The following is a 20,586-nucleotide window of genomic DNA, read 5'->3' as shown; positions in this document are numbered from 1 at the left end:
AATGATTGTATTTTATTGTCTAAGTGAGACGCTGACAACTGCATATCAACTCTCCTAGCGTTCTCGACTGATTTACTGACTTTCGTAACCATAGTCGCTATGATGACATCATGATCACTAATCCCCATCTCTATGGTGACGCCATCGATAAGGTCCTGCCTGTTTGTGCTGGCTGACGAACTAGCTGCTCAACACAGTTTTCGGAAAACATGTTCAAAAGTCCTTCACAAGACTGTCTGTCTGCACGACCTGCAGTGAATCCATAGACGTCCCAGCCTATACTCGGTAGGTTAAGGTCACCGCCAGCTAGTGTCGCGTGATCTGGATATTTATGCAATGCTGATTCTTTGAATGGCTCCACATCTGTCCCGGTGGAGTCGGGTGGGTGGTAAAAACATCCAACAACTGATATGGTTTCACCTTGTCCTGTTATGTGCGACGACGTAACTTCACTATTGCACTCAAATTCAACCTCAGTAAAGACAATATTTTTTGTCAATTGCAATAAACACTTCGCCTCCTACGGCGTCGAATATGTCTTTCCGATAAACATTGCAAGACTCGCTAAATATCTCAGAGTTTTTTTACTTTGGGTCTTAGTCAGCTCTCAATTCAAGAATAATTTGAGGCTGAGAATGTTCACGGAGGAGAGTAAATTTGGGAACTATGTTACAAATACTTCGACAGTTGACTGATAAAAGTTTCAGAGTCGAACTGACTTTACTCTGAAAGCTATCTGATTTCCCTAAATGTGTACCAACTGGCGAGTGTTCATGAGAGTACCTCAAACTACTGGCTAGCCTGAAACCCCCCATGTACTCTCCACAAGTACTCTGCTATCCGATTAGCTGCTTCCTTTGTCTACTGCACCCCTGTCTTGAAATCACTGTTCCCTTCATTCCCACTGCCTGACGCAATATCGATAGTTTTATCCCGTCACACTATCTGCATGTGTTTATACACAGTGAACCAGTAACCCACTCACAGTTTTGATGACAAATGTGGAGTAGCAAACCAAAAATCCCCACATAATAAACATTGTGGAGTAACAATACCGTTTCTCTAAAACAGCTCCAGGTGGCTACAAATCATGTTCAATCATCCTGCATAATACTTTATCCTGAGTGTGTATTTTACCACCCTGACCGTGATCTGTGCTACTGCCTGTCTCTGTCATCATCCTATAGCACATAATTTCGCTCCTCACACTGACCACTGCCTCTCCACAGCTGTTTACCCACATCAATTCTCATGATGAACTTAACTGTGGATGTCGGTTGATCACCTTCGTTTCAGAAGACCTAGTCCATTTCCCAGACACACTCATCCCAAAGTGACTCCCCTACCGACCTCTTCAGATATAACTGCAGAAGTCTTTCATCCAATTGATAGCAATCACGGCTGAGTAATTGTCCATCGTAATCCATGTTCTCCACCTCCATAGCTATCCCACAATAAGCCACCTAAAAGAATCCAGCAACACCGCCACAAGACCTGGGGTGCCTGCTGGGAGCTTGCCCATTCCCACACAGGAAGCCACCTGGTCACCCTCCACAGTGCCAACATATCTCCTACAACACTCCATTCCACGGCCCCATATGTCAACCACTCGAGAGACTATTCCGCTTTCCTCCCGCTCACAACCTCCAGTATTTACGCTCTATGCTACGGACTGATTTAAACACACCAACCACAGGACAAAATACAAGAACGATGGCCATCCGCTTCCTGCCCTCATCGCTGCTTGGAATTTTCCTCCATCTATTGAGATGAACATGACTTGTGGCCTCTTTTCCTCACCGACTGGATGCCAGTATCTGGACTAGAGCCGCTACTACATGGTATTACAGTAATTTCTCCCGAAGTGTTTTTTTTTTTTTTTGTCCCGAATAAGACGAGGACACGCTCACTTTTCGTGTCAGGTTCCACATCATTGTTTCCACAAATTATGAAAACGTCGGAAGTATCTGTAACCATCAATACTTTCTCTAGTAAATGCAGTAACATAGTTTATTGTGTCAGTTTTCTCCGCTGGTCTGTTACGTAATACGTGGCACATTTGAAGACACAATATGAATCAAAACATCGAAGGCTAAAAGGAGTCAAAAACCTTTGTAAATCACGAGTTTCTTTAACCATGTCCTTCACTACTGCCTATTAGTGCTAGTTCTTTACTCCATTTTGAATTAAATGATCCCTGTGTTTTCTATAACTTTAATGAATACTTCCATGGATAAAAGTGAGATAAGCTCCAATAAACCATAGTGAGTAAGACAGACATTTGAGTGTACACTGGCTTATACCTGATTATCACGTGCCCTGGCCCGTCCTTGTCTTCTTCCACCTCGTAGTGCTCCACCTGTTTGCTGGCGAATTGCAAGTCCTGTAACCATCCGGTTAATTTCGTGCGCAGCATGTCTTTCACACGTTCCATGTCCTTAATCCCACCGTGGAGTTGCTGATCACTTGCGTGGTTACCCTGAGACACACAGAAAATAGTTCAAATTACTTTCATAACATCCACAAACAGCAGCCTGTCTTAGTATACAGTTACATGTAGCACTAATACATGACACTGAAATTACTGCCAGCGCATGCGTGTAGTACATTCAGTTTTGTACAGGCATAAAAACATTAATGCACAGCAGATGCCTCGTGGGGTTTTATTAAGTAAATACATTTCTCAAACTGTGACATCAGATTAGGGAGGTGCAGATATTTCTTGCTAGTTGACATTACAGACGTCTGAATGTACGAATGTATACTCCCGTGACGATGTATCCAACTGAAATGTTCTGGAGCTGCCAGCAGCGTCGGGTTCCTACGTGTAAAGCCACAAGGCGTGGCTGGAACTCTGAGGAGATTCTATTCAAACTTTTGAACGATTTTCGAAAATAGAATGGCCAGACTGTTGACAAATCCGTCAAAATCCTACTCGTTACCAACGCTGTGAGAAACCTGAACACATGTTTTGACCTTCTACAAACGCAACGATAGAGATCAGCCGCTCCATATCTGAAACATTGTCTGAGTTAATTGTGCACACACGAAATTTTGAGTCAAACTGACATTTGTCAATTTTGTATCGTTTGTCTGTTGCCGGGCTGATCGCTTTTGCCGAAAATTTGCGTTTGTTGCTCGTCATCTAACACGATGTCGTCTGTATCTGAACACGTCTCGAATATTGTAGATTTGAAGGAATGTATTGACTGTCCGAATGTTAAGATCATTTTTTCTGGACCATTTTTGGGGTACGAAGTTCACATTTATGTCACTTACTAAGGTCTATTCTCCTTTGGCGTTGTACAAATTGTAGGCTTCTAAGTCAATGCAATAAAGATATGGCCATTTAATTACACATTTTCATACTTGAAAAATCACTCACAAAAATCTATAAGGTGCTCCCTGTTGATTTAGAATCATGACATTTTGGAAGAAGCCAGATTTCACAGTGCAAATAAAGGAAAAAATCTTAAAATCCATAATTGGTAACTATATAACTCTAGAAAATACTTTTCGTATTATTTTTTATCAGTCTGTCTATTTGTCTGTCCATCTGTTAGGAATCTTTTTCTCTGGATACATTCTGGGTATCATGTTCAAATTATGTCACATACAAAGGTATACGGACCCTTGGCGGCGTAAAAACTGTAAGCTTATAACTGACTCCAGTCAACAGATACGGCCGTTTATGTCTCGTGTTTTGATAATCGAAAACTCAGTCATCGAAACCTATAGGGTGCTCTCCATTGACTTGGAATCGTGAGATTTGGCAACAACTAAGTTTTCCGGTACAAGTAAAGCAAAAAATCTGAAACTTGTTAACTTGTAATTATATCACATAAAAATGTCGTTTTCGATTTGGACATACATTGTATTCATGACCTGTTGAAAGTATAACATACGAACATTACTGCATCCAAACATAAAATGTATGTTGTATTCATGATCTAGTACGTAAACAGAAATGTGTTATTAAATCTTCTCTCCCTACATACATAAACTAAAGTCCTCTGCTTGCTTGTTCTTGTTTGTTTTGGGCTGGGCTGAGGAAATAACGTAGAATTTCTGAACCGATCTTGGTATTCCTGGGACCAGTATCTTGCCAGTAAAGTTACAGAGTCTCGATAATAGGCAAAAATCATTGGGAATCTCGATTCCCAGGATAGGGAGTCTGTACAGAACCCTTAGTGCGTGAGTCCCTCTCGCACTTGCCCATTCTGTTTTCCTTTCTTCTATCTACCCTAGCATCACCCAGTATGTTGTTCTGGAAGGTGAGTGCTCACCACAGACATGGGTGCCGTCGGGAGTGTCTGAGGGAAGTGGGACAGAACTGCTCTTGTTCTCTGTACGTGGGGTCCCTAATCCTTTTGGGTCACACTGAAACAGGTGACAGTGGTTGCACAATAGATTACATTGAGGTAGGGAACCAATACTCGAAAGTGCATATTTATTGTGTTAAGGACATACACAGCATACACCACCTAACAACAATGTAGCTCATAGTAATTCTTCAAAGCAACGACTGTCAGTCTGAATGCGTGTATTGCAATGATGCCTGCAGTTCTTCACACTCTGGCAAAGATCTCGGGTGTCCGTTGTGCACTCGAACAGTAGCAGCTGATAAACAGTGTAGACACCTGACCACCAAACGGACCTACTGTGCACAACTAGGCTCGTAGCACTCAAGCATCGCAGTGGCGCATTAACCTGTGCCGCAAGCACACCACTGACCCTGCTGTCAGCTGTCCATTGCATCAGATAGCTTGTGTCGTGTTCATGGTGAGGTGTGTTGCTGTGTACACTGCACAATGAGTAATCAAAGATGAAATGTGCAAGCACTGCGACGAACGGATTTTGAGCCCTATGTCTGCTTGTGTCAATCCAGTATCGTTCACTGCGCTGTACTGTCCAACTTCATACAGTTTGTATTGTTTGTGGATGAGGCCTCATTCATCCGTGATGTTGTTTTCAAAAGCCAAACAGGCAGATCTAGAATGAGGACAACACCCACGCCACCCATATGGGAGGCCAACAGCAAAGATTCTCAGTCAAGGTATTTTAGGGCATTATCCAAGATCATTCCACTTTGATGTTAGTGTCTGCAAGCACCAAGCACCTGAAAAATACTCACACTCATTGTAGGACTGGAAAGGGGGGGGGGGGGGGGGTCCTCTCTGATGGCCATTGCGATCGCTGGATCTTACGACCCTTGACTGCACTCTCTGAGGTTATGCCAAGATGTAGATGTACAAAACACCTGTAGATACAGCTGAACACCTGCTTGCCAGGGTCCAAGCTGCCCGCCTCCTGGTACAACATTGTTGCTCACGGGCGAGACCTCCACGACGAGTGCGGCCGCTTCATGTTTAAAGATGATTGAAGATGTAGCTGTTGTCACACGCGTCGACTCAGTCTGTGTTTCGACAAGTTTCTACAAAGTTGTCACTTCTGCCCAGCTGCTCAGAACAATAAAGTGTGACATGTCTTGGAAGACAGTAGCGTGATTGACTCGATTCCACTATCGCAGTAGCCGCCACGATACAGGAATGACCTGTGAGGATATGCTGACGTCACTCCGAAACTGTGATCACAGAGAGAGCGTCATGCACGTCAAAGGTCGTGAGGTGGTGGTGTGAATGTGGGATATTTTCAAGAACACTGCCATCCTGAATTTGGAATCATTCAACTGTATGTCAGTCCGACACCTTAAGCAAGTGTACGGTGCTGGAGAGGAAAATGGATTTTCTTGTGTTGCAGATATGTGCAAATATTACTTTCTTAATAAAAATTTTGTACTTGTTTAGATACTCCCGAGCTCATTTTTTGCAGTTCTTTTGTCAGCTGTGTTTATTTACCAGGTGACATCTACACTCTTTTTGGAGAACTGTCGAGATGATTTCCCAAGTTTCTGCAATGTGTCGCTCAAAAGTAGCCGATCAGCAGCTACTTGCAGCCAGCATATTCCATTTCGTGCGTTTCTGTCACAGCACTATCCCACTCGTTTAATATGTGGAAGTTCTTCTTCTTACGAGAAATAAACCCGTTTGTGCTGCCTTGCGTCCTCACTTGGTAAGTAGTGAGAGTAGTAGCAAGTTGAGAGAGGCATGTTCAAATGTGTACCAACACGCTGGGCACTGTCGTAATGCGCTATGTGTAAGTAATGTTAGTGGGGAGAGAAGAAGCGTGATGGATTGCCACTTGAATTGCTGATCAGCGCACGCTGCGTGGCCCTGCGGAGGGCGACCCGTGTCTCGCTCCCTCTCCGACTGCCAGCCAGCCCTGATATCGGAGTCAAGCGCTCGTGCGGTATCCGTGACGACGATGGTGACTGCAGTCATGGCCACGCACGTTGGACAACAATGATGACACCGCACTGTTGTCACTGTTTACCGACGACGCTGTGATGTCATTCATCGTGGTCACCTTGGCTGAGGATGAAAGCAAGTATACATATTTTCTATAGTGTTTTTGTTTATACAGTACTGGCCATTAAAATAGCTACACCACGAAGATGACGTGCTACAGAAGCGGAATTTAACCGACAGGAAGAAGATGCTGTGATATGCAAATGATTAGCTTTTCAGAGCATTCACACAATGTTGGCGCCGGTGGCGACACCTACAACGTGCTGACATGAGGAAGGTTCCCAACTGATTTCTCATACACAAACAGCAGTTGACCGGCGTTGCCTGGTGAAACGTTGATATGATGCCTCGTGTAAGGAGGAGAAATGCGTACCGTCACGTTTCCGACTTTGATAAATGTCGGATTGTAGCCTATCGCGATTGCGGTTTATCGTATCGCGACATTTCTGCTCGCTTTGGTAGAGATCCGATGACTGTTAGCAGAATATGGAATCGGTGGGTTCGGGAGGGTAATACGGAACGCCGTGCTGGATCCCGACGGCCTCGTATCACTAGCAGTCGAGATGACAGGCATCTTATCCGCATTGGTGTAACGGATCGTGCAGCCACGTCTCGATCCCTGAGTCAACAGATGGGGACGTTTGCAAGACGACAACCATCTGCACGAACAGTTCGTCGACGCTTGCAGTAGCATGGACTATCAGCTTGGAGACTGTGGCTGCGGTTACCCTTAACGCTGCGTCACACACAGGAGCGCCTGCTATGGTGTACTCGACGACGAACCTGGGTGCACGAATGGCAAAACGTCATTTTTTCGGATGAATCCAGGTTCCGTTTACAGCATCATGATGGTCGCATGCGTGTTTGGCGACATCGCGGTGAACGCACATTGGAAGCGTGTATTCGTCATCGCCATACTGGCGTATCACCCGGCGTGATGATACGGGGTGCCATTGTTTACACGTCTCTGTCACCTCTTGTTCGCACTGACGGCACTTTGAACAGTGAACGTTACATTTGAGATGTCTTACGACCCGTGGCTCTACCCTTCATTCGGTCCCTGCGAAATCCTACATTTCAGCAGGATAATGCACGACCGCATGTTGCAGGTGCTGTACGGGCCTTTCTGGATAGAGAAATGTTCGACTGCTGCCCTGGCCAGCACATTCTCTAGATCTCTCACCAATTGAAAACGTCAGGTCAATGGTGGCCGAGCAACTGGCTCGTCACAATACGCCAGTCACTACTCTCTATGAACTGTGGTATCGTGTTGAAGCTGCACGGGCAGGTGTACCTGCACACGCCATCGACGCTCTGTTTGACTCAATGCGCAGACGTATCAAGGCCGTTATTACGGCCAGAGGTGGTTGTTCTGGGTGCTCATTTCCCAGGATCTATGCACCCAAATTGCGTGAAAATGTAATCACATGTCAGTTCTGGAATAATATATTTGTCCAATGAATACCCGTTTATCATCTGCATTTCTTCTCGGTGTAGCAATTTTAATGGGCAGTTGTGTACGCGATTCTTATTGGTTCTACTTCTTCTTTTCTAGGTACGACCTGGCGTTACTCGCTGTGGGATCTGAACCCAGCAGCTGATAATGATGATGACGACGATGATGATGATGGTGATCTCTGGGGAACGACTTCGATTGTTCAGAGGCAGATATGTGAGTATTCTAAAGTATTAAATTTTTTGTTGTTATTTTTGAGATGCTCTTTTTTGTAGATGTGCTCAATGCGAATATCGGTGTTGTGACAACTACCAGCTACTAGTTCTTTAGCACCTGTGTTTTCGTTTGGGTTTGTTCATATTCTCTTAGACACATTCACCTACCGACGTCATAAACCTCCTCTAGTACCCATGCTGGATATGCCCTTAATGACAAACATGCCCACTGATGATGAGTTGCTGGAAGTGTATTCCAGTAATGAACACAACAACAGTTTTACGTGTAAGTAGTCAGAATTTATTATTATTATTATACGAATACGGATTTTTATTTGTCCTTCCTTAGATACTTATCAACTGCGTCTCTTTCTCCTTCTCGTGTGCAGAATTATTAGGAGTTGGACGTGTTGTTGAGGGGAAGGGCATTGTCCAAGTTAGGGGGAGAGCTGTCGTGACATCATGGGGTGAGTCGATACCAGAGTGGTCATGCTGAGTCACTTTTCTGAGGTGCAGGAAAGGGGGTCCTGTAAGACACTCAGCTGTATGCTCTGCCTTGATTTATGTTCATAAGATTTTGATCAACTTATTGTGGGGTCCAGTTACATCTCTTTTTAAAAGTATACATTGCTTAAAAAAGCATGTCCTAATGCCCAGAATCATGATGACAGGAATTTAAATTGATTTCCATGGTTGCTTCTCGCTAGCGATAGAAATTACCCTAAAAATACAGGGCATACAGATACACAACAAACACCAGATATCCACTGACGATCTAATTTCTCGTATATGTTGGAAAGCCATAAGGAGAAGACAAATATTAACACACTGTGTGGCACATCGACAAAGAAGTCAAGCGTAAATTAGGTGGTCCCTTCTTCTTGTCCATATTAGCTGAGAAACATCCAAAAAGTGTAGACCTGCTGCTAATCTCTGAAGGCGATAAGCAACACAGCGTTTGGATCAAATGCATGTCCCACCTACGTTCCTCTGAAATGAAAACAGAAAAGGTGCAAGACATTTTTGCTGTGGATGTCTCGTTTACCAAGAGCATGTATGTTGAAAGACACCTGATTGACTGCTAGAGCCAGGAAACAATACGTGTGGAATTGCTTATCAAGGATAAACGGTTCTAGAAGTTTAAGAATGCCTCTCACCAACACTTCTGTCCCTTCGTCGTTTACGTCGATTTAGAGCGCCTCCTAGCTCCTGTGGTACAGTATGAACGTGGTGCCTCTGCCTCCCGTATCACTGCCACAAAATGATGATTGTGACATGTGGCTACCCATCAAGTTCTGTGCACGTATAACTCTAAAATTAAAATCTTATGTCAAGGGAATAGTGCGAGATGGTTGCTCACTGAGCTTGAAAGTCTTGTCCGGGATGTTTATAACATTTATAGTGAAAACGTCCTCATGACCAACGTGAAGGAGCATGATGCACTGTACAAGCAGGCAGCTGATCGTTATACCTGGCGACTGTGACTGGACAGAGGTGAGGAAGCTCCCTGTAGAGACTGTTGCCACGTAACGGGGAAGTCCCAGAGTGCAGCTGACAACCCGTGTAACTTTAAGTACCAACTGCCACAGCACACAGCCATCTTTTCCACAATTTAGGTGAGCATGATGCCCACTTTCTAGTTCAGCACTTTGACGAGTCTGGGTAGTAGGATGATAGGACCAGTGTCATTGCTGACACCGTTCACAAATACATGCCGCTTCACAGGGGATCACACCACTTCCTGGATTCACAACGCTTCATGCTCACGTCTCTTTAGAAATTTGCTGAACCAACGCGTCCTGGAGATATTCTTAGCAAAGGGAGCCACATATCTCGATGATGTAGAGTTTCAAGAGTTTCAACTTGTGATGGAGAAGGGGTCTTTCCATACGAATATCTGGATTCTCTAGTAAACTAAGAGGCATTTCCATAATGAATGGAAAGAACGGGCACTTGGTGAATGAACAGCAGGACTTCGGCATCTCTGATTTATCAGAACATGTAAAATGATGAACACGAATGTACATCTGACCGGCAACATCTTCGAGAAGTTCTGTAGCATATGGCTGAGATTTCGTGGGATGCCGTGGTAAAAAGACACAAGCCAGCAGCGAATTCTTGACCAACGTTGAGATGCATGTCTTCCTGGAACATGCGGTCCACGATTGACTTTGCCAATGTGTGCGCAGGTATGTCAAGGCAAATAACTTGCAAATAATTGAGGGGGAGTACAGGTTGTCTGACGATTTCAGTTTCATCCTTTACCTGGATGTAAACTAAGGCAAACCGTGCAACGAAGTCTCCCTTTTCAAGAGCTCTCATGGATGTCCAAAGGGGAAATCACCAGACTGAGGAAAGAGATCAAATATGTGGCTGCTGATGATACTGTTGAGGGATATGTCCTAGAGATAGAGCTGGACTATCCCACAAGTCTGCATGACAAACACGCTGATTTGCACAGCCTGAAAGACTTTCACGTTCAGGGACTTCAACAGGTGCCTCCTCTAGGGCATTGGCGCTGCGCCACAAATGCTTATCAGGAGCCATTTCGACCGAGGTTATATACTGAGGTATATACTGCAATTCCAGCTGGAAGCAGGGGTGTCCTATCACGATCACAAGTGGTTCATCGGGAGGCATAGGTGTGGAAATCTGCTGCACCCAGACTATTTACTGACGTGTCTGGGTGGGTTTATTTGTTAGTAAAAAGGTAAAAAGGTGTTCCACGTGACTGGGTGTGTGTGGAATAGTTTGATGAGCTGTTTCTCACAGTTCTGACTGCATGTTTGAGATTATGAATGTTTCATTGCACACTGCGTGCGTCCATGTGTGTGTGTGTGTGTGTGTGTGTGTGTGTGTGTGTGAGAGAGAGAGAGAGAGAGAGAGAGAGAGAGAGAATTTCGTGTGGAACATGTACAATATGCATGCATGTAAAGAAAGTATTTTATATCTTTATGGTGCGTGTGTGTGTGTGTGTGTGTGTGTGTGTGTGTGTGTATTGTTTTTGAGCTGCCATTGCTGTTGCTGTTCTAAGTATGTACACACTGAAAACTTCTCTCTCTCTCTCTCTCTCTCTCTCTCTCTCTCTCTGAGTTACTAATAAGTGTTTAATAGACATTGGAAATTAAAAAATTACCTTATTCACAAAAGAATATGTATATTGTAATGAATCAATTACGAAATAACAAAACTGTTACGTATATAACAAATACGAGAAAAAATGGAAATTAAAAAGCTTTCAGTTGTTTTCGCAATACAGTTGTTCTTCTTTTTCACATTTTTTGAATGAAATACCTCCTTTATCAGTTTTATATTGATGGCAGGAGCCAGAGATAAAATAAATCCTTTTCGAATACAATATTTTTTAAATTTACATACGTACATACATGGCCGACCGGTTCTAGACGGGATCGCGATTTATCGCCTCCAATTCGTATTTGCGTCAGTAGAGCTTTGCGATTGTGCGCCAGGAATACTGCACGCGTTTACGTGTGTGTGTGTGTGTGTGTGTGTGTGTGTGTGGGACGTGCGTCACGTCCTCGCTGTGACAGCGTGCGGATAGCGGTCAGCGGGCAGCCTACATCCCATTTGTGTCCTGAGCCGCTTCCAGTTTCCGCCAGCCCGGCTGTGGGCGTCACAGCAACACAGGGCGAGGGAGGCCAGCGGGGGACACGGGCCGAGTCCACACAGTAGGGGGCCCGGCGTACGGACAAACCCAAAATCACTGTAGTGGTGACACGTGGCTGCAGTCGACTCTTACCCGTACGTCGATAAGCAGTACAGAAAACGAGAAACAAAATTCAGAATTTCCATCGTTGTGCAGGAGCAGTGAATTGGAAGGTGGTGCACACTTTTGAATCGGCACCTTCCAATACGTTGAATCCGTCGTCCTTGCCATGGCGCCACTGCGCTTTCTGCCATCTAGACCTAATCTATGCCGGCTGGTGTGGCCGAGCGGTTCTAAACGCTTCAGTCTGGAAACGCGCGACTGCTACGGTCGCAGGTTCGAATCCTGCCTCTGGCATGGATGTGTGTGATGTCCTTAGGTTAGTTAGGTTTAAGTAGTTCTAAGTTCTAGGGGACTGAGGACCTCAGAAGTTAAGTCCCATAGTGCCCAGAGCCATTTGAACTATTCTGACCATACATACATACATATTTGTGCACAGTATTATGTGAGAGCCCAGTTACCAGGGGCACAGGATCAAAATCGTGAGCTGCGTCGTTACCTGGGTCACAGCACGCCCTGCCGTACTACTCTGCAGGGCTGTAGTGAAGAACCACGAGAGGAATTATCTCGAATACGAATACCTCGAGACTGCTGCAGCTGTCTGAAGACTCAAGTTTCATTCAGAAAGCAAAGTGTGTCTTTAAATCGAAACTATCTGTACAACATTGGTTTCACGGAATAACTTTTCGCAATTACACTTTTCCTAAGCAGGTGCAGTGTATGATGAACGAAGCGTATCTGCACCGCAAATGTAATAAAGAAGTTGTCCTTTAAACATTCTCGCAAGCTGTGAGGTACTAACTCTACAAAATATTGGATACGTATCAGGTAAATTGGCTTTGCTGCAGTGAAATGCTTGGATGATGGTAACGAAAACAAGATGCAATGACAGGACACGATATGATGTCGGCAGAAACCATTCTTAAATACGGAACCCGCTACTATCAATCGTTGAAATTACCATCCAGCAAACATCCGTAATATTTATAGGAAAAAGATTTAACCTACCCAGAACCTCTTCAGTTCACTAAAACAGGTATCGCCTAATTCTCCTCTCAAGGATTCAACATGAGGCTCACACGATACTTTAGGGACTGGCACGTTGCTACATACGCCACCAAAAGTTACACAAAGACACAGATCATACTGCGTCCTTTTACTTGCCATGTATACTACTGTCAGAATCCAAACAGTCATAATGCACAGTGGCCATTCTATGTGTTAAGGCTGGGTTGTTTGGGGAAGGAGACCAGACAGCAAGGTCATCGGTCTCATCGGATTAGGGAAGGATGGGGAAGGAAGTCGGCCGTGCCCTAAATCAGAATGGCCGGACACGGGATTGAACCGTCGTTCTCCCGAATGCGAGTCCAGTGTATGTGTTAAGACCACATAGCTGTTATTCTCGGTAGTGGGAAAATCACTGGTGGTAGTGTTCATAAATCATAGACAGAGAATTCAGACTCGTTAATGGTTCGAGTTAGGCCACGAGACACGTGCAGAAAAGATAACGACTGAGACGAAAGCTCTCAGAAAGCAGCATCCGGTTTCAGGTTAGTCTGACAGAGATTTTCATTGGCCTTGACATATTCATAAAATGTTCTGGTTGTGACTGTAGTAGCACAGTGCCTTTAACAAAGCCACTCGCAGACGCAAGACGCGCTAACTGGTGGACCCCAGCTGCAGGTTTTCGTTATTGACGCGCGTCCTCTGTGGCTGCGGCGGCTGGGGCATTGCCGTGTCACACGGACAGTGCTGGCTGGCGGTGGTGAGCACAGGGGGCCACCAATGGCGTCGAGCCACAGGTGTCAGCTGCTCTATCGTCTTGTCATGGAGTCGTGGGAAATGGTCACGTGAATGTTAAGGTGGGAAGACGTTGAACAGTTGTGTCGAAATGTATGAATTATGTGGTATGTATACAGGTTCATTACGAGATTTGAAGTTGACGAACCTCCATGTTGAGAGAAGTAATTTTATAGGCCTTCCATATGGAGTAGAGATTCTTAGGAAGAGAAGATGCTGATGGAGACTTGAAATGCCACACTGAGACTCTAGACCACTCTCCATTAAATATGAAGCTAACATGCTTCAGATTGTAAAGCAGGATTGGATGCAAAGTTAATCTGTTAAAGAAGTACCTAGCAAATACGAGAAAAGAAAGATACAGACGATTTTCTTCGATCTCTAACCATTCCGAGCTTAGCCTCCCTGTATCATAGCCCCAAAAGGCTCACAGAAGTAGAGGTTGGTTCAGAATTCTTCCAGATGGTTAGTATTAGAACTGGAGAGCCAAAGATAGCTACAGTGTGAAGAAGGTAAACTGGGAAACACTCCCCAGGAACTGACCAGGTGGTGTGTGTCATTTTCTCACCCCCTGTACGTATAATACAGTTTATAAGAGGAGGAAAAAACTCCACTTACCATACTTTTGAATGCGAGGGGAACCAACAGCTGTGGGGCGTGCGTCGCACCGAGTGAGAGCAGCTGCGCCAAGTCCCGCCAGTAGCTGGAGAGTCGTTCCCGGAAAACAGCCGCCTGGGCCTGCAGTTCTGCACAAGACGGGAGACGACGGACTGGTGAACAAGCCAGTGGATCAGACTTCTGTAGGAAGCACAGCTTTCACTTTCTGCCCCCACAAAGCGTATGCAGGTAGCATTTACCTTTTGAAACTAGATCAATATACAATGTCAGTAATCGTATGAGTTATAGCACGGACACCTTGACCGGACGTTACAAAGCTCATATTCCAGCGACAAATTTAAAGAGCACATCAAGCAAAGAGAGAGTACCATCACCTAACGTAGATCCAGTAATAAAAATTAACCTAAGGGTAGAAGTATCAAAATACCTAAAGAAGTGGAAATATACAACTATTTCAAAAATCACCCACACAGCTTGCCCAACAATAAGACAGATTTAAGAAATAAGAGACCTCGAGATAAATTCCAGTCAGTTTTACGTGCTAATAATAGAAAGTAACATAAATGAGAATGCATAGTTTGGCTATTTGACTTTGACTTACTGACAAGCATAGGACGTAACGATTTGCACAGAATCGTGTCTATGCTGGTTTTATAATATGAGTAGTCTTTACTATGTTTCCCGTGACTTGTATGATATGTATGGAAATGAGGAAGAATTATGTCCACTCATAAACGTTTTTATATTTAGGATGTATTTATTTTAACATAAGCAAGATATTTTAGTAATTCAGTAAAAAATTGAATAAGGTGTTTTGCAAGTGTAGCTGAAAAAGCCATTCTCGGCCTAAACTTTCTAAGGAGCATGGAAATGTATGACTACATTTGTACTGCTACAGTACCTTACATATTAACAGTACATTTTACAATTACATGATGATACACATAATGTTCTGTAATGTGTGACATGTATCCCATCACATGTTTTTATCTCTTTTTTTGTACTCCTTTTTCTTTTTATTTGTCCACCGGATCAATTCATGTACGAATGTTGTTGTGAATGCGATTTATACCTTTGTGATGTTACTGTGGTACAAAGAATACACATGTAAAATTATAAAATATATATATATATATATATATATATATATATATATATATGATTATTACTGCCATGTTTTTATGAGCAGCCAAGCTACTGTAAGCCTTTAACGATGGATACCATATGTACTATTACGCACTATCACAGTAAAGAAATGTCTTATGTTTTTTCTTTACGCGAAATGCTTGTATCGTAAACAGAATGCCAAATTTTGTTAACAAATGTAAACACGATATTAAGATACTATGGTATAAAACCTTTATTGTGGGATGTACAATCACTGCTAAGGGCAAAGAAGAAACGACTTGTGAATATGTTCCCCACCAACCGCCTCAGTTGTCATATGAACAACATGAACAGTGGTTAGAGAGGATTCATGTTAGTGATGTTAACATCAGTAACAATAAATTTACCTGATGCCATTGCTATGATCCTTACGCTCATGTAAAGTTGATGTACTCTCGGAGTTAGGAGACTCAACATACAGAGACAACAGTGAGATATACACACGTCAGAAGATTTGTAAATTTTGACACCTCCAGTGGCCCGATGCAAGAGATGTGCTGTTTTTAGCATTTTTTGTAATATAACTGCCTCATGTATGGGATGATAGTGGCGTTCTATACATGCCATCTGCACTTCACGTTTCGGTTATTGCTGTATACCTGTATAAAGAGCACAGGATCGAAAATGTAGTCGTGAAAACAAATAATGTTACAGTTAATGGCAGACACAACGTCTTTAAGAAAAATACTGCATTATTTTTATGCCCGTGCCAGATTTTTGGCATTTCGTTCTTATGCGAGCCTATTTTCAGTACAAAAAAGACATCGCTACAGATGGAGAATGATGTTTGTACACGATGTTTGTTCTGTTCCTAATGCTATTGGAATTACTCAGCGCAAATCACAAAAGAGAAAGTCCAAAGAACGTGCATCCTAATGACTTTGTAAAAAAAAACGAATCATCGGCATGAGGGACTTGAGAGCATCGTACCGACACATTACACTGGCATCTGGCTGTAGGGCAACGACTGCAGAATGTATAGCCACGGGTTGGGAGAAGTTCACCAGCCATCACAGACAGACCGGTGTAACCTGGGTTGAGATCTGTGGCTACCACTGACACCACACCACAAGCAGCATAGTGTAGGGCGTTCTGTGGTGTTCAGCGGCGGGAGTCGCTTTTGCCTGTGGCGGTCAGGTCGACGCTGCTCTGTCCTCAGGTGGCCTCGTGAGACGTCACGGGAAGCAGCGGCCGTCGAGGGGCCTACCTCCCCAGCCCACAGAAACAAACAGGGGTCAGGAAGACTCGCGATCAAATCATGTGGAAGGCATATGGAACAGTTCTTAGGAATGTCGAAAATTTGGAAGCCAAATTATTATTCAAACTGGTTCTCCAGATAAACAATCAGTATCTTTTGAAAATATCATTCACATAGTTCTGTATGTTCAAGGACAGATAAGTGCGAGGACATCCGCACAATTACCTAAAGCGCTCTCACACTCAAGTTGCTGACAAGAATATGTGTATAAGAGGAAAAAGTAGATTGAGGAAGTGCTAGATGACGATCAATTTGGTTTTAGGAAAGATAAAGGCATCAGCGAAGGACTTCTCAGTTGGCGATTGATGATTAAAGCGAGACTTAAGGAAAATCTAGGCATTTCCGTAGGATTTGTAGTTAGATAAAAATCGTACGATAATTTAAAATGTTGCAGGATTTCCGAAACTCTAAGGAAAATGGGTGTAACCTCTAGGGAAAGAAGGGTTACGTGCAATTTGTACATCAAACAAGAGGATAAAGTAGGAAGACCAATAACAAACAGACTAGGTTAAGAAAGGTAAAAGACATACATCTAATCGCCCCTACGATTCAATCTGTACATCGAAGAAGCAATGACGGAATTAAAAATGGGGTTCAGAAATGGAATTAAAATTCATGTTGAAAGGTTATCAGTGACAGGAATAGCTGAGGTCATTGCTGTTCTCAATGGAAGTCAGAGGTAACAGTAGGAGATGTTGAGTAGAATGAACAATCTAATGGGTAGACTCTATGAATTAAGACTAAACCAAAGAAAGATTAAATTAATGACGTCTAGCAGAAATCAGATCAGTGTTCAACTTGTAGAATTGTAGACGAGGATCAAGACGAACTGAAAGAATTCTGTTACCTTGAGGACATAGTGGCCGGTTCAAGTGGCCGTGCGGTTCTAGGCGGTGCAGTCTGGAACCGCGAGACTGCTACGGTCGCAGGTTCGAATCCTGCCTCGGGCATGGATGTGTGTGATGTCCTTAGGTTAGTTAGGTTTAACTAGTTCTAAGTTCTAGGGGACTAATGACCTCAGAAGTTGAGTCCCATAGTGCTCAGAGCCATTTTAACCGAGGACAAACTAACTCATAATGGAAAAATGAAAGAGAACATGAAGAGTAGAGAAGAACATTCAAAGAGGATGTTCACGGCCAAACGAAGTCAACTAACATCAACTGTCAGTTTTGTAACAACGAAATCAAAGAATCATTGACAAAATTATTTAATAGGATAGATAAAAGAATCGACTCACGAAGCAGCGGCAGAACACACATAGAAACTGTTGTGATTGGCAAGCTTTCGGAGCCAGTGGCTCCTTCTGCAGGTAAAAGGTTTGAAACGGAAAAGAAGGGTTAAGGAAAAGGACTGGACAGGTCTAGGAAAAGGGGGAAAAGGGGTAGATTTTGGGAAAGTCACCCAGAACCGCGGGTAAGAGGAGACTTACCGTACAAGATGAGAAGGAATGTTGGGGACCGCATCCAGGGAGCTTAAAGGTGGAAGATAGGTTAATATACAAGACAGAGGTTACTGCTAAAACATTGATCTCGAGTTAACAAGAGTGTGTCCTCCTATAATAGCCCTGTAACTGGCAAAACATATTCTATCAAAGGGAGAGCCAGCTGCGAAAAGATACAAGTCATATTCCAGCTACTGCGTAAACACTGTTTAGCCTTCTACATAGGCATGACTACCATCACATTATCAATTAGGACGAATGGGCATAGGCTGAGGGTGTATACTGGTAACTCACAATATCCTGTTGCAGAGCATGGGCTACGACGTGACATCCGTGACACCAGCGCCTGTTTCACCACCTGGATTCCTCCCCCAGGCACCAGTATCTCAGGACTCCGTAGGTGAAAACTAACTCTACAACGTGTCCTTGGTTCTCGCCATCCAGCTTTTTATCACTGTAACTACTCTTTTATTCACTCCGTTTCAGTTTCCTGCATCTTTCAATGTCATTCCCATCTATTTTTCACCGCCCCATCCCACCTCTGTCATGTACAATGTGCTTACCTTCTCACTCTTAATAACTTGTGATCAATGTTTTAGCAGTAATCTCTGTCGTGCATATCACCTTGTCTTAAGCTCTTAGGTTTTCAAATCTCGTCCGATGCAGTCCTTTAACAATTAGTCTTCCCTTCTCATCTCGTACAGTAAGTTTCCCCTGACCCACAGTTCTGGGCGACTTTCCCAAAATCTACGCCATAAGTTTTGAGCACAGTATTCTGTGAAAGTGAAACATGGACAGTGGGAAAACCGGGACGGAAGAGAATCGAAGCGTTTGAGATGTGGTGCTAGAGAAGAATTTCGAAAATTAGATGGACTGATAAAAGAAAAAATGATTAGGTTCTCAGGAGTATCGGTGAAGAATGGAACATACCAAACGCTTTGGTAGGAAGATGGGACAGTATTTTGTTCTTGGTCATGCAACCTTATTGTTTCCTCTTGGTTCTTGTACGTATTACCCGTCTTTTTTTGCAACTTACTCTTATTTTTCTCAATATTCCGAACATTTTGCAGAATTTTACATTTCCGGATGCTTTTCCTTTCAGGGCCTATGAATGTGTCCATTTTATCTTCCAAGTTTTGCTTCCCGCATCAGTTACAATGTCAGACTTGCCGCCCTCTTGTGCTATTAGCCTTCTGACAGTCAAAATGATCGTCATCTATCATATCCTCTATTATCTTTTCCATTCCTCTGTATATATTATTCCTGTCGACAAATTCCATACATGAGGTGTTATGCTCATTGTGCGGTAGGCCTCGCAACTATCTGCTTATATCTTCAGGGTTGTATCTAATGCTATAGCGCCATTCTCGTATATTCTAGACGCCAACTTCAATAATTCTTGGTTGACACTTTCGCCAATGATTTGCTGATCAATTGCTGTGTTTTTTTCTGTTTCCCAAGGTTTCTTTTCCGTTAGCTCCTTATATCTATCTTTGTTTGTCCAATTCCTACGATGCCCTTTTCATAGGTGTCCATTTCTGTTCAAATGAACTGCCTGTGTGGTATTCATCAACGTAATATCTACAGCCCAAGAGAAATTCAAATGAAGTTCGTGATTGCTTTGCACTTTAGTGTCCCACTCCTTTCCGCGTTTTGTTCTTCCAGACCATTCTCTTAAACTTCAATCCACCCTTGATCGCAATTCAACTGACATCTGAGCTTATGTCTGGCCCTAGGTGTGCACACAATCGAAGAGCAGGATTTAGAAAACGATAGATTTCGACTTCTAGACATAGATAATCGGACAATTCTTCCCCTAAATACAGATGTACGAGTATTAAGAAGAGTCTCGCCAGGACGTAACCTCAGATGGAACTTTCCTGTGCCTCGATCCTTTTCGAAGCATACCTCCCGTGGGGAAGCGAGAGTTTTCTGTAGCTACCGACGGTTGCGAGTTAAAACAAAGAGCGACAGAAGGAGAGAGAAAGCGACTCCCCTCTCTTCCACTCCGCTCCAAGGCCAAACGTCGTGTGCAATCATGACTGTTTGTACTGAAGCCATAATGTTATGTAATTGCAGTACGTGAAGTTTTGATATTTTTATCATTGTGTAATTTGTTAAAAGAAAGGCGAACAAACATGTAAAAGTAATGCATCCACAGTTTGAAACAGTTACACTGTTTTACATCTAAGTCAACTTGAAGATGCAGAGCTACAATTTTTGTAGTATGTGTATTCTGATATAAAGCATAACATGTGGAATTTATGAAACCCCGTACATTAATTTCTGTCATCAGTGATAATACCTGCTACAGTTGCAAAATTGTACATCAGCAGTTGATTTTATCACTGGGATGTGTATCAACAGTTGTGCATGTCCCATCAAGAGAAACGTGTGTTCTTATGTGTCTCCACTGTTGTTGTTGTTGTTGTTGTTGTTGTTGTTAGCAGAAGTAGTATAATTATCACCACCGTAAGCTGCCCGTGTCCTTCACATGTCGTAATGTTGACCCATTGAGATGTCAGGTTATATATAA

Source organism: Schistocerca americana, chromosome 11, assembly GCF_021461395.2.
Source record: "Schistocerca americana isolate TAMUIC-IGC-003095 chromosome 11, iqSchAmer2.1, whole genome shotgun sequence".
Lineage (NCBI taxonomy): Eukaryota > Metazoa > Arthropoda > Insecta > Orthoptera > Acrididae > Schistocerca > Schistocerca americana.
This window is presented reverse-complemented; position numbering follows the sequence as displayed.